General features: G+C 37.4%; 1 pseudogene; it reads left to right on the plus strand.

Annotated features, from left to right (window-relative positions):
• Positions 1-5,493: 5,493 nt before the first annotated feature.
• Positions 5,494-5,591, plus strand: LOC122100147 (annotated as a pseudogene).
• Positions 5,592-14,526: the final 8,935 nt, after the last annotated feature.

Raw genomic sequence — 14,526 nt, forward strand, 5'->3', positions numbered from 1 at the left:
GAAAACAGGGGTTATACTGTGGGGGGAGGGACATACAAAGCAACAAAGAAATCATCTTATAAATATGTTAGAAACAATAGCAAGAAAGAAAAACCACTTGAGTCATTATCTTTGGGTTCATTTTGCCTAACATCAACTTATCTGACCATTACTGCTTGTCTCAGACATATACTAGTTATTGCAAATAAGGGAAACCATGGAACCTATGTTTCTTTGGACCTGGCTTACTTCATTTCATATAATTGTTTCCAAGTCTTCCCATTTCCTAACAAAAGGGGAGATGTCATTCTTTTTGGTGGAGGCATAGAATTTCATTGTGTATATACAACATTTTCTTGATCCATTCATTTACTGAGGGGCATCTAGGTTGGTTCCATATTCATAGTTGTGCTGATAGCTTTAGTATGGTCTTGTTTGGGATCATTTGTATAAATGCACAAAAGTGGGATTGCTGGATCATAGGGTAGCTCTATGTGGAGTCTTTTGAGGAACCTCCATACTACTTTCCAAAGTGGTTGAACAAGTTTACACTCCCACCAACAATGCAGTAGGGTACCCTTCTGTCCACATCCCCTCCAGCATCTGTTGTTATTAGAGTTCTTGATTATAGCCATTCTAACTGGAGTGAGGTGGTATCTCAATGTTGTTTCGATTTGCATCTCTTTTATGGCTATGGAAGTTGAGCATTTCTTCATGTGTGTATTGGCCATCCTTCTTTCCTCTTCAGAGAAATTTCTCTTTAAGTCTTTAGCCCACTTATTTATTGGACAGTTGTTTCTTTAAGGATTTGTTGTTGGGGGATTTAATTTTTTGAGTTCCAGATATATTTTAGATATGAGACCCTTGTCAATTGTATGGCTAGTAAAGATCTTCTCCCAATCAGTGGTCTTTCTATTGATCTTGCTAGCTATGTCCTTTGCCAAACAGAAGCTCTGCAATTTCATGCAATCGCATTTGTACAACCTTTCTTTGATTTGTTGTGTTTCTGTGTCTTTATTAAGAAATTTTCTGCCTGTGCCAAGGAGACCTACGGTTTCTCCTATTCCGTCCTGTAATGTTTTCAGAGTGTCTGCTTTGACTTCGTGGTCTTTGATCCATTTGGAGTTGATTCTGGTGCAGTGTGATATAGAAGGATCTAGCTTTAGTTTTCTACAAGTGATTAACCAATTTTGCCAGCACCATTTACTGAGGAAGCTGTACTTCCCTTCTATTATTTTAGCTCTCTTATCGAAGATTAGATGACTATAGTATGGTCTGTGGGTTCATTTCTGGGTTTTCAATTCGATTCCATTGGTCCTGATGTCTGTTCTTGTGCCAGTACCAAGCTGTTTTGATTACTATGGCTTTGTAGTTGAGTTTGAAATTTGGTATTGATATTCCTCCAGCACTGTTCTTTCTTTCTATTCGGGGACTTCCATTGTTCCATATGAAATTTTGGATTGCCTCTTCTATTTCCTTGAAGAATGAGGTTGGAATATTGATAAGTATCACATTGAATTTGTAGATAGCCTTGGGAAGTATTGCCATTTTCACAATGTTGATCCTTTCAATCCAGGCACATGGGAGGTTTTCCCACTTTCTTAGTTCTGTTTTGACTTCCTTTTTCAGGTTTTAAATGTTTTCATCATAGAGATCCTTCAGTTCCCTGAAGATTTTTGCTCAAGGCTGGCACTCTACCACTTGTTGGAAATAAGAGTCTCATAGACTGTTTTTGTCTTGCTCAGGTTGGCTTTGAACCATTATTCTCAGATCTTGGCCTCCTGAAGAGCTAGGATGACAGGAACTACCAGCCAGCCCTTTCTTTCATTTTTTCTTTTGTTCTTTTTTTTTTTTTTTGATGATACTAGGGTTTGAACTATTGCTGATCAGGTATGAAGTGCGGTATTAATGTTGGGGAAATGCTTGAAAGGGTTACCATTAGTTTGGTGGGCATATTGGGAGAATTCACAGGAAAGATGTTATCTATAAGGAAGCTTTATGTATTCAGATACGTGTGTGCGCATGTGGTGTGTGTGTGTGTGTGTGTGTGTGTGTGTGTGTGTGTGTGTGTGTGTGTGTGTGTGTGTGTGTGTGTGTGTGCATATGTGGTGTTATTTTGTGCTTGTCCTGGGGCTGGAACTCAGGGTCTGCATACTGTCCTTGATCATTTTTGCTCGACTAGCATTCTACCACTTTGACCCACAGCTCCACTTTTGGTTTTCTGGTGGTTCATTGCAGATAAGAGTGTTACAGACTTTCCTACCTGGGTTGGCTTTGAACCATGATCCACAGATCTCAGCCTCTTTAATAGCTAGGATTACAGGCATGAGCCACTGGTACCTGGCACTATAAGATGTTCATGAGGTTAATAAAGAACAGATGACAGATGGAACTAAAGCAGAGAATGATCTCTGAGGGGGGAAATGCGGTACCTGGTAGGTTCTCCAATCATATTTGTGGGAATGAACTGCACCCTGCTGGAATGGTAGCTCTAGATGGCCCCTTCCCCTCCTCCTGAAGCCAGACATTGAAATGGATTTGTCTCCGTGTTTACAGACTTACGTCTTGCAAAGCCCAGGAAAAGTACAGCCAGTCTTTTCACCTTGTGCTAACATTTGAAGGGCAGGGAAGAAATAAACTTCTCCCACGAGGCCAATAATGATGACTCTCAAGATTGTGGTTGGCGAATATATTCCGTTTGCAATGTGGCACTATAAATTATCCTGCACCAGGCCCCATGGCATGGCAGTGGCTCACGTGGCACAATCTGTCTGTCTCTCTGTCTTTCTTTCTGTCTTTCTCTGGAGGAACAAGAATAGCAATGTAGAACTGCAGAGAACCTCAGATTTAGAAGGGCACCCTCTGGGACCCAGATCCTTCTCTCACCAGAGGAGGGAAACTGAGGCTCTAGGAGCCAGCAACGTATGCCACTGACACAGAATCATGGCACCCCAGTGATTGAAATGTAAGTCCTCGAATTCAGTTCTTTCCTTGTAATATTTTTTTTTACTTCTGCCTTGCTTCTTTCACTATATTTGTTCTGAATGTTTTGGAATTGTCTCTTTTTTATTTTTTGGTCAGTCATGGGGCTTAGACTCTGGGCCTGGGCGATGTCCCTAAGCTCTTCAGTTCAAGGCCAGTGCTCTACTACTTGAGCCACAGTGCCACGTTTGGTTTTCTGGTGGTTCAATGGAGATAAGAGTTTCACGGACTTTCCTTCCTGGGCTGGCTTTGAACTGCAATCCTCAGATCTCAGCCTCCTGAGTAGCTAGGATGACAGGCATGAGCCACCAGTGCCTGGCTGGAATTGTCTTTAAGTATAATGGAGTTGTCATGTAACAAAGCAGTTGATGAATTCAATATGTCTTAGTCCATGTTACTCCTTTCAAAATTCTCACCTATTCCTCTCCTCCCCTCATTCATTTTCATTTTGTAAGAAATACATATGATTCTTGACTGTTTTCTCCTTTTCTTCATTCATTTACTCATTTCTCCTTGACCCTACTCTATTGTTTTTGAGTACCTGATTCCTGTTGTTTATTTTTATTTTGTTGAACTTTGCCTTTCTAAGGAATTACACAATATTTGAGATGACATTTGAGTTTACTGTATTTCAGTGAATGTATCTGCATATACCTGCACACCAACCAATGTATTTACTTATGAATGTATCAACTATCTAGCTTCCACTTAGAAAGGAAACATGTATCCTTTGTTTCTCTGGGTCCTTGTGATTCTTTTTTTCCTGCCTCACTCATATTTGCTCATTTTCCTTTGATGTACAAAATGTTTAATTTAGCTTTTTTGCTCAAAGCTAGTACTGTATCACTTTGAGCCACAGCTCCACTTGCAACTTTTTTGATGGTTCATTGGAGATAAGAGGCTCATGGACTTTCCTGCCCAGGGTTGGCTATGAATTGCAATCCTCAGATCTCATCCTACCGAGTAGCTAGAATTACAGGCATGAGTCACCAGGGCCTGGCCACAAGTAGAACTTTATTAGCCATGGAGCTGGTATTTAGAAGACACTAGGGGTGAGGAAGACGCTAGCTAAACCAATCTAATGCAATGCTTACTGCAGGCTAGCTAGACTGGTAGAATATCACATAGACTCAGATCTCAGCCTCCTGAGTAACTAGGATTACAGGTGTGAGTCACCAGCACCTGGCTCCTTCAGGAATTTCACTGCTTTCACTACCTTTAACTCAGAATTTCCCTTTCTGATTCCTTGATCCTGAAATCTTCCTGCTGGTATATTTATATCATTGCTCTAACAATATTGTCCTATAATTTCCCATGTTATGGTAACATAATCAGAAATTATGATATTAACTAAAACCTGTTATTATGTTAATGATTTATCGGTCTTTTCTTCAAATGTACAGTTCTCTAAGTTCAGAGCAAGTGCTGTGTAGATTACCTTCGCTTGACACAGGCTCTGCCACATAATAGGTGATCAATAAATACATGCTGGATGAGTATCTTGCCCATGTAATTGTAACCCCTCTGTACAGTATGTTCACAAAAAATAAAAAATAAAAAAAAGAAACTCAGGCATTGGCTTTGGTGTTGGATGACCTACAATTGCTCCTTTCTGACTCAGTTTACCTCACTAAAGATCAGACTCCCCATCCTTCCTGCCTCACAGATCTTGCTGTGAGGATCAAAACTGTTTCTATCATGAAGGTTTGAGAACTTTCAAAAAAAGCTCAGTGTGAGTGCTCAAGGTGAGGAATTCTTATCTTGTTCCTGTGCTTACTTGGGCTGCCTGAGGGACTGCAATATTTCCTGATTCCTTGTCAGACTTCAGAGAAAGGGTCCCCCCCTCAAGCCCATCACCCCCACCTTGAAGAAACCAATTCAAGTTTGTTCCAGAGAAGTGTTGAGAAGGATCATTATGATGCTCTTCTTCCTCCTCCTCTCCCTCCCTGCCTGTCCTACTTTGGCAGGATTGTGTCACAATATCACCAGAGGATTGTGTCACAATATCACCAGCTCTGTCACAACTATCTGCTTTAATATCCACCACACTTTTAAGACTTTTTTATCTCTCTAATTTCTTCTTCATCTCTTCCTGTCTTGGTTTATTGGGATAATATAAAGGTGAATTGCTGATAAAATTGTAGATTTGGTTAGAATTCTTAGGTGACTTCATTTATTAAATAATCATCAGTGAACACATAGTAATGGTGGGAAGAGAGGAAAGAAGACTAGTTTATATTATTTTAGGGATGGGCATCTGCAAAGTGAACAAGTGCTCCCATGGGCCACAGCCTGAACAGTTTTGCTGTTACTTATTCTCTTGTAAACTATAATCAAATACATATTAGTAATTACATTAATATATAACAACGTAATATATAATATGGAATAATTACAGTTGTTAGAGATTATATTTATTTGATTATATTTGTTGTAGAATCCATTGCTGCATATTGTAGAAACAGTAAAGAAGGGCTGGCTAGAGCATCAACATGCTGAAGGCAATAGAAAGCAATATCAAGTACTTGCTACAGCAACATATACTGTATACTAAGATTGAAATGATGCAGAGATTAGCATGTCTCCTGTATAAGGATGACAAACAAATTGCTGGAGCATTCCATATTTTAAAATATTCCAAATGTATGGCTATATGGCAAGAAAAGGAACAATCAAATATTTAGAGCCAAACTCTCAATTTCTAGAAGTCTGGGACCACTTAGAATATAAAGAAATGCCTATATATACTTTAATAGCTCCTAAGAGATTATTGTTTGTCTCCTTAGTCCATATGTAAGGAACTCATTTAGTGTGCAGAGTAGTTTTGTAGTTGTAGGAGATATTGTGAGATATTTAACAGAGCCTGAAGTAAACCTACTGAGGTGTAAAGGTAAGGAGAAGTGATACTATGTCTTAGGATAATAAAGATTTGTTATTGTTTCTGTATTGGTGGAGGTGACAATGGATGGGGTGGGAAAATTGTGGTTGAGGTCAGAGTGGAGGCAGAGATTTCTTTCCAGGAGAGGGTAGTTGAACACCTGGCTGATGGTGGGGGTGATAAAGGCATAGGCTGAAAAAAATGAGCCACAGGAATGTTGATGACTGTGGGAGCACTGAGGAAAGGGAGAAGCTGGAAATAACTTTTAGGTCTATACTTTAGAGGAGTGAGTCTTCCTTTGCCACATGAGTTTGAGGCATACAGAAAAGGAAAGAAATTACCATAGTATCGAATATGTTCTACAAAGATAAAAAGAACAGTTAACATCAAGCTACAGCAGCATTCATCATGTTCACAAATCCATTTTGTCTTCCTAGGTACCGAACTATATTTTCAGTCCTTTCTTGGAGCTAGGTAAAATAATATGGTTAATTTCTAGACAAAGGCTCATAGGTGTAAATGGTATATGCTATTTCCAGCTCAATCCATAAAATCCTCTTATTTTATTCCCCAGCATCTGTTCTGTGGCGAAGTTGGAAACTACATATTCCAAATGTTAAACTGCAATAATGAAGAATCTTGTCTCTGTAAGTCACCATTTAGATGAATGAGAGCTTTCCTGAATAGCTATGTAACCAACTGAACTATGACTTAAAGTACAAATTAATCTTTATTTTAACCATGATGAATATAGTGTGTGTTTAACCAGAATAGCCAGTGACACAAATACTTTGTATTAAGCAATTTTATGTTTAATGTAGCATCTGTTTAATGGATGGGCTAGCCCTAAAATCAAACTTCATTTACACTCTGCTTGGAATAACGCGTGATATCATGGGTTATTGTTCCAATAGAATTTTAGAATCTTTTCTTGTTTACTCTCCTATTTTGCAATCTTAGTTGGTAAATTCTGGTGGTTAGATTTTAACCTAGAAAACTTCATGGTGTATTTTGTCTATTACTTTCTTATTTGAAAAAATCCTTTAACAGGTAAAAGAGGCTTGAAGTATAGAACTTATTTCACAATTTCTTGTCTGATATACTACTGGGTGTGTTAACAAATATAGTTTAGAGCCTCTCTTATTTTTTCTTTATTTGACAGCCAGTAAATTTTCTGGTACTGTTACATCTATGACTCTCTTATTTTTTCTTTATTTGACAGCCAGTAAATTTTCTGGTACTGTTACATCTATGACTTCATAAATTGGAAATGTGGTCCGAAAGAGAAAAACATTATGACTTAGGAACTCATTCTGCAACAAGATTTTCACCCAAGGTTTCATTGGAATTATGGTCTATATGTAGAATCTGCCTTTATGGTTTAATGTTGAAATCTGAAATGAAAGAATTAACTATGAGGGTACTTTTGAAATCTCATTATTTTCATTATAGATTGAGTAATAACAGGCAACATTCTGATTATAGAAACTAGGTAGAAGTGATGTCTATAAACTAGATTGCTAACCTTAGTTTTTGTCACTTTGTGTTTCCATTGAATGAAATTTTGTTGTGCTGGAAAGTGGCAGCTAAGATACAGCTTAAACATTTTTCCAATATGAATCTGTATTACATTTGTGATTTTTGTGCTAGTGGATATTGAAACTGGTATCTTAAGCATGCTAGATAAGCATTGTCATTAAGCTATATCTCTAATCCTTTATTTATATATAGACATATAGATATAGATATATGAACATTTAAAACAGAAGCAACACAGAAGAGTATAAAAGTGAAGTGCATCTCAAAACCTACCAAGAAAGAACTGTTAAAATTCTGAAGCAGATTTTTATGCCTTCTTTATTTCCATACACAAAATAGTCCTCAGACATAGATACAAACACACATATAAATGGAATCAAAATACAGATTTTTGTAATTTACAATTTTTCTCACAAGCCTGAAATGTGATTGTCTCATGTCAATAAATAAGAATCACTTTAAAAACGCTATGAAATAATCTTTTATAGAAAATACTATAATATAACTAGTGTAGAACACTGAGGTTTCTAGTTTTCACCATTGTGAGAAATACTGCCCTTAACTAATGTGTGTATGTTTGGGTTTTTGTGAGTAGTGTAAATTACTATGGTGAATTTGCTTGGAGGGAGGCAAACACATTTAATATTTCTAAATTTAATAGTATTTGAAAGAGTGTACCTATTATGGTCAATGAACAAGAAAGGCAGTAGAGAGGATAGTGCCTACCATTATAGAAACTGAAATGAAGAAGTTCATGATCCTCTTTCATGATAAGTGAAAATTACCTGAAATAAGTGATTGAATTTTTGCTGTTTCTAAAAGCTATTCTGACTACTGAATTCCAATGTCAGACAAGATTTCCTGATACACAGGAAATGAAACTAATATGTAAATGTAGTGTAGGTAGAAAGACAAGAAAATTTTTTGTTGGAGTAGGATAACTGCATAACTTGTTTACATTCAGTCCTCTTCTCTTATTCTGAGATGATCTTGTGGAATCTGAGATTACACCTGAGGTACTATCAGGATTTGTGAGGTTCTCTGTGAGTTCCTCACATATTGTATCTGATTGACTCATTGTTGTTTTATTTCCATGTGAAGAAGCTAGTAGCCTTTACTTTTTCATTTCCTTCTCTTCTTTCTTCTGCCTGTGTTAGCTGAAAAATACTCTGAAATGTTGAATCAGAATTTGGAGGAGAGTTAAGTTTGAGAAACTAGGTTTCAGAGTCTTTATTATAGCAGCATTGATAACAACAAAAACAAATTAGAGAACTAAGGGATCATCACTGGTTTGTCTTTTGCTTTCTGAAGATTTGATGCGTAACACCTCTGCATTGTGTAATGTGATTTTTAGATCCAGGCTCTCTTGTAGCATCCAGGGTTGTATTCTAAAATGCCTCAGCTCAGAAGAGAGACACATTTTCTATTGCTTATAATTTGTTCTGCTTTCAGTCCATGTTCACATGGTATCACCCTTATTACATGGAAACAGGAAAACTGAGTCAGCACAAAGATAGTAAGGACAACTGTATGTAGAAATAAGGCCTGGAGTCCTTTCACATCTCTATGGCTAACTGGTGTGTGAACTTGACAAGATTGTCAATGATTTAGTACCTTAGCTTTCATGTTTATAAAATAATGATAAGAATATGTCTTTTTACAAAAGATTATTTCATAGTTTTTAAATGTGATTCTTATTTACTGACATGAAACAGGTGCATTTCAGGTTGTTGAATAAGTGACTATATGTAAAGGCCCATAGCATATTCTTTTTTGGGGGGGGACAGGGGATCTGATCGTGAGGTCTGACCTCTGCGCCTGGGTGCTGTCCCTCAGTTCTTCAGCTCAAGGCTAGCGCTCTACCACTTGGGCCACAGCACCTCTTCTGGCTTTTTTCTTTTTGCTTATGTGGTGCTGACTAATCGAACCCAGGGCCTCATGCATGCAAGGTGAGCACCCTACCACTGAGCCACCATCCCAGCCCCCATAGCATATTGTTAAGAAGTGAACCCAGGTGCTGGTGGCTCACATGTATAAGCTTAGCTACTCAAGTGGTTCAGTCTAAGAATCATGGGGTTTGGAATAGAAAAAACAGTGAGATTCTTACCTTCAACTAATCAGAAAAATTTGGAAGTGAAGGTATGGTCAACTGAGACCTTCAGAATTCTAAGCCATGAGTTGAAGCTCAGTTCTAGCACAGGAAAAAAAAAGAGATATCTACTAGTATTAGTGGTAGTTGCACTGGGAATAGAATCATCAGTCAAGGCTATTGACATAAAAATACAGAGAATATCTTTAATTGGTACAAAGAACGTGTATAGGAATTTGAGAGAATCAGCTTACTTTTCATAAAGTTGAAAAAGTAACACTTCATGAAGAAAAATGCATTTGAGTAGGGTCCTAAAAATGTGCTCCTTTTTCACTAAATCTGTGAAGAAAAATGTAATTTGCCGAATAGGGTGCCAGAGGGAACAAGGCTATTGCTAAAGAAATTTGGTGAATTTTGACCTGAAATGCAGTGCCAATTAAGACAAATAGCAAGCTGATAAAAATTACAAATGAGGGCTAAGTAGGGACTGGCTAAGTATTGAGTGCTTGTTTAGCAATTACAAGAGGTTAATCCCAGCATCACTCACACAAAAATTACAATTGAGCAGTCTATGATTTATAAATTAATGACTGTGGTCCTTGTTTTGCAATATGGGAAATGTGCTGTTCACATGGGAGAGAACCTTGCCCAGGCCAGTGAGGAGCTGTTCAAAATTTGAACTCCTCTATCCTGAACAGGGAAGTGAAGAAGCTTTGAAAGGGGAGTTTATACTTTTCTGACACTTGTAAGTACATGGATATATTTATTTCTACTTCCTCTAAGGGAGAACTTCTCTTAGCTCATTTTTCAGGACATAAGGAGTTAGAAATTACCCTGCTTATGGAACCAGACTTATTCTCACTTTTTCTTTATTTCAGAGCTCAGTTTCTGACATTTGTATTTGCTTTTTATTTGAGGGCTTGTGAAATCTTACCTCTTTGGTTTGCTTGACTTAATCGCCCATTTTAGATCATGGATCTGCTTTTTTTCCCCTGATTTCAAGGTTTCCTATGGAAGTTGACTCCTGCGTCGTGGAACCCCTAGCCAAACAAAGCCCTGGCTTCTCTTTTTAGCTTGATCCCAGGGGACCCTCAAGCAATGGAACTTTGGGATAATCTTTAAGAGTGAATATGGGGACAGACCAACTGTATTCCAAATTTGTGTTTGTCAGTGAATACTTGAATGACCTCATATAGGACACTCAGTGTATGTATGTCTCAGACTGTCTTACTTGAAAATTGGTGATAATAATCATAGTAGCAGCCTCATGAGGTTATTGTTAGGGTTAAATTGAGTAAAACTATGTCTAGAAAATCACTTCTTAATAATGTTAATGTGTTACAATTTATTATCTACTGTAGGAGGTTCCTGTGGGCACAGGAAGAGCAACATTAATTTGACCTAGCGGAGCAAAGAAGACCTTCAAAGAGATAATGATCTTTGAACATAATTTTGATCAACAGATCATTTCCTAAGGGATGCATTGAAGGGAAGGCAATCCAAAAAGAGAGAAAGCTGATGAAATGGTTCAGGTATGAAAAAATTAAGAAGTGTATTATGTGTGGGGCTCTGGATGAATTGTGGAAATGGGGTGAGGATGGAGAAGTTAGGGCATATGATGTAGCTGAAGAGGGGTGGTACAAAGGGAAACTGGGAAGGACTTTCAGGTTGAACCAGTGATTTGTAGTTTAGTTCTGGGGAAGCAGGATGCTAGTGACATTATTTAGGGAAATGACTATGATCAGGTTTGTAAGGTTCCTCTGGTTATGGTGTGAATGATCGATTGCATTGAGCTTGAATGTCGACCAGGAGTCACATTTAAGAAGTTATTTCATTTACTCATGGAGAGAAATTAATGTGAGTTTTATACAGTGGGCCATTAATATCAACTATGCTTCCTTTCCTTTGTTGTGGTGATAGTTGCAATTCTCATACATTGCTTTTGTTCCATGTAGTCATTAGTCATTAGTCGACATGAAAACCTTCATGCAAGCAAAGGATTTTAAAGTGTTGAAGTGTATTTGACATGGTACTGAAGCTTTAATTGTGGTTATGATTCAAATCACCCCAGAATTAGGTCCATCCTTTGCTTTACTTGTCCCACCATTAGTAGTATCCCTGGGTGAGTGACCTCTTGGCATTTTTCTGCATGTGTTGGTTGGATTTAGACAGATTTCATTAAACATTTAATTTTACTTGTTTTGCTTCAGGGTAAAGTCCAAAAGAACTCTGGATGTTTGCTCCTTCCCTCCCTCTTCAGCTAACCTATGATTATTGTCCTCAAGTAGATCCGTCTTTCACACATAGAGTAATTTAAAGAATTTCACCATCTTGGGGCTGGGAAGGTGGCTCAGTGGTAGAGTGCTTGCCTTGCATGCCTGAGGCCCTGGGTTCGAGTCCTCAGTACCACATAAGCAAAAAGAAATAAGCCAGTGGCACTGTGGCTCAATTGGTAGAGTGCTAGCCTTGAGCTGAAGAGCTGAGGGACAGCGCCCAGCTGTCCCTCAAAAAATTAAAGAAAGAATTTTACCATCTTTTGGTCTAACTCAGTGTTTGAGTCTATCAGTCTATCAAAAACTTTGTACAAGCTCTAAACAAGTCTGGAATTTGAAGTCACATTTCCTGTATAAACATTTTCTTTATTTATAAACTCATTCTTATTTGCTGTGTACTTCTGAAAAAATAGCATTAGCTATCTATGGTTTTAGACATTCTTTTTTTTTTTCAGAACAGCTAGGAAAAAACTACAAATAATAAAATAATCTGCAACAGAGACTCTTTTTTTAATAAAAAGGAAAAACCCTCATTTCAGAGAGGTAAGATTGGTCAAGCATTTTAGGTAATGAGAAAGGGAATTTTTCTTAGCCAAACAGAAATGAGGGTTTCAGTGCTTTTAAGGGACCTCCAGAAAGTACTGGTGACTCCTCTTTGCTGTGATGTCTTTTCTGAGATTCTCTGAATATGTTAGAAAGATCCAAGTAATTAAAGATCTTCAGTGTCTCAGATGATAAGGATTATCACTAAACTTTCTTTTTCCCACCTATATTGCCAGCTTCTTTTAGAAAAAGTATGTGCATCTAGCGTTTAGAGGATCTTAAAGGAATAGGAGGGATTTCTTCACAAATCTGGACAAATTTAACATATGAATACAAAGCTCTATGTAATAGTACTGGGATAAATGTATAACTAAAGAAGTAAAAATTTCCCCACGTGTTCTGTAGGTCAGTGAAATGTTAATGAATGTTCAGGCTAGTATGTGGAAAGATTATATGGTTAGGTGAGTTAGGGAATGCTGTACCCAACTTAAACAGAAAGCTAATGAAGATTATAGATAAAGAGGATTATAGATACCCAAAAGGAATAGATTTTCTGCTTATTTGATCACACAATGTTTTCATGGGGTAGGTCAGAGGACGAGATGCTCCTCATTTAGAGCACTAAGAAAATGTTTGAGTACATAAAACTAAAATGTTTTAACAGGAATAAATTCTAGTTGAAACTAAATGCAGTGGGATACTGCAAAGCCATTGAAATTCAGGTTATTTTTGAGACATAAAAAATGAATATTCTTGGGCTGGGGAAGTGGCTTAGTGGTAGAGGGCTTGCCTTGCATGCCTGAGGCCCTGGGTTCATTTCCTCAGCACCACATAAGCAAAAAGAAAAAAGCTGGAAGTGGCACTGTGGCTCAAGTGGTAGAGTGCTAGCCTTGAGCTTTAGAGCTGAGGGACAGTGCCCAGGCCCAGAGTTCAGGCCCCCCGACTGGACCCCCCCCCCCCAAATGAGTATTCTTGAGGGACTTACTGGCTCTGAATTGCTGCGGGTGGCTTCAGGATATATTGTACTCTGACTCTTCCCATCACACTTAAACTAGACCTTACTTGTTTGGCACAGAGCAGGAAGACTTGTTGTTGAGTATTTATCAACGACTTCTAGAGCCTTACCAAAAATTATATGTGTCTTCTGAAGTTGCACATGACATTGTAATCACTAATATTATTTACATGATGAAGTTAATCATAGAACTAATTTTATTGCTATATATGACTTACTCTGACTTACTCTGCTAATTCATAGATTAATTCAAAAGAAAGTGTACATTTTTTGTTTAACAAAATTAACAAAATGTGACAATTTTAATTTAGAATTTCAAAGGCTAATAGAGTCTTATTATTAAGATCCATAGCAGTTAAAAGCTACTTATTATTGTATTTTTAAAAATAATATTTTTAGACATATATAATGGATTTTTAGAAAAGACAAAAAACACAGAAAACATGTTTCCTAACACACACACACACACACACACACACACACACACACACACACACACACACACACACACGGATGGACGTTTTACCTATTTATGCAAATCCAACTCAGTAAGTTTCAACAGTGACTTACTTTTATTTTTAATGCTGGATTACGGAATTTGAATTTCGCGAAATTTGAACAGGCTGAAATGACTAAATTTTGTAGAGTAAATGTTATATTCTCCACTTAGAACTGTTAACTATCTCACTCACTGTGGAGCAGAATAATTTTACTTAGCACCAAGTATCAAAAATATCCTGGGCTTATCCATTGAGTAAATGTGTACTCGATTTACAAAAATGAATCTAATAGGTGAAAGGGATGGCATCAGGTTCAACCCAACAATAGCTTTTAGTGAAGAAATATAAGGCTGTCTCAGAATATTCAGAGGAATGAAACCAAGATAGGAAGGGATTTCCAATTGTGCTATAGGAAAAGAAGCTAAAATTTTATGTTTTCTGAAACTTTAGGAAAACAAAGTTATGGAACACTATATCCGCTTTAAGGTATATTGCTTCAAATGGTAAGGTTCAATCGGTAGGTAGAAGCTCTCAGGGAATAGATTATATAGCTCTTTCAAAATAGTCTGACACAAGAAAATTTTGGAAGTAATTAGGTTGGCAAAAGATTGGAGACTTCCCTGATATTATTGCTTCCATAGTGTTTAGTTTGATTTTAGAAAAATGTATTGAACATCTATAACATCTCTTCTAAATTTATTATTATAGGCTCTTAAGGCTAGAATTAG

The sequence above is a fragment of the Dipodomys spectabilis genome, unplaced genomic scaffold (assembly GCF_019054845.1).
Source record: "Dipodomys spectabilis isolate Male_0828 unplaced genomic scaffold, ASM1905484v1 ptg000566l, whole genome shotgun sequence".
NCBI classification, from domain to species: Eukaryota; Metazoa; Chordata; class Mammalia; order Rodentia; family Heteromyidae; genus Dipodomys; species Dipodomys spectabilis.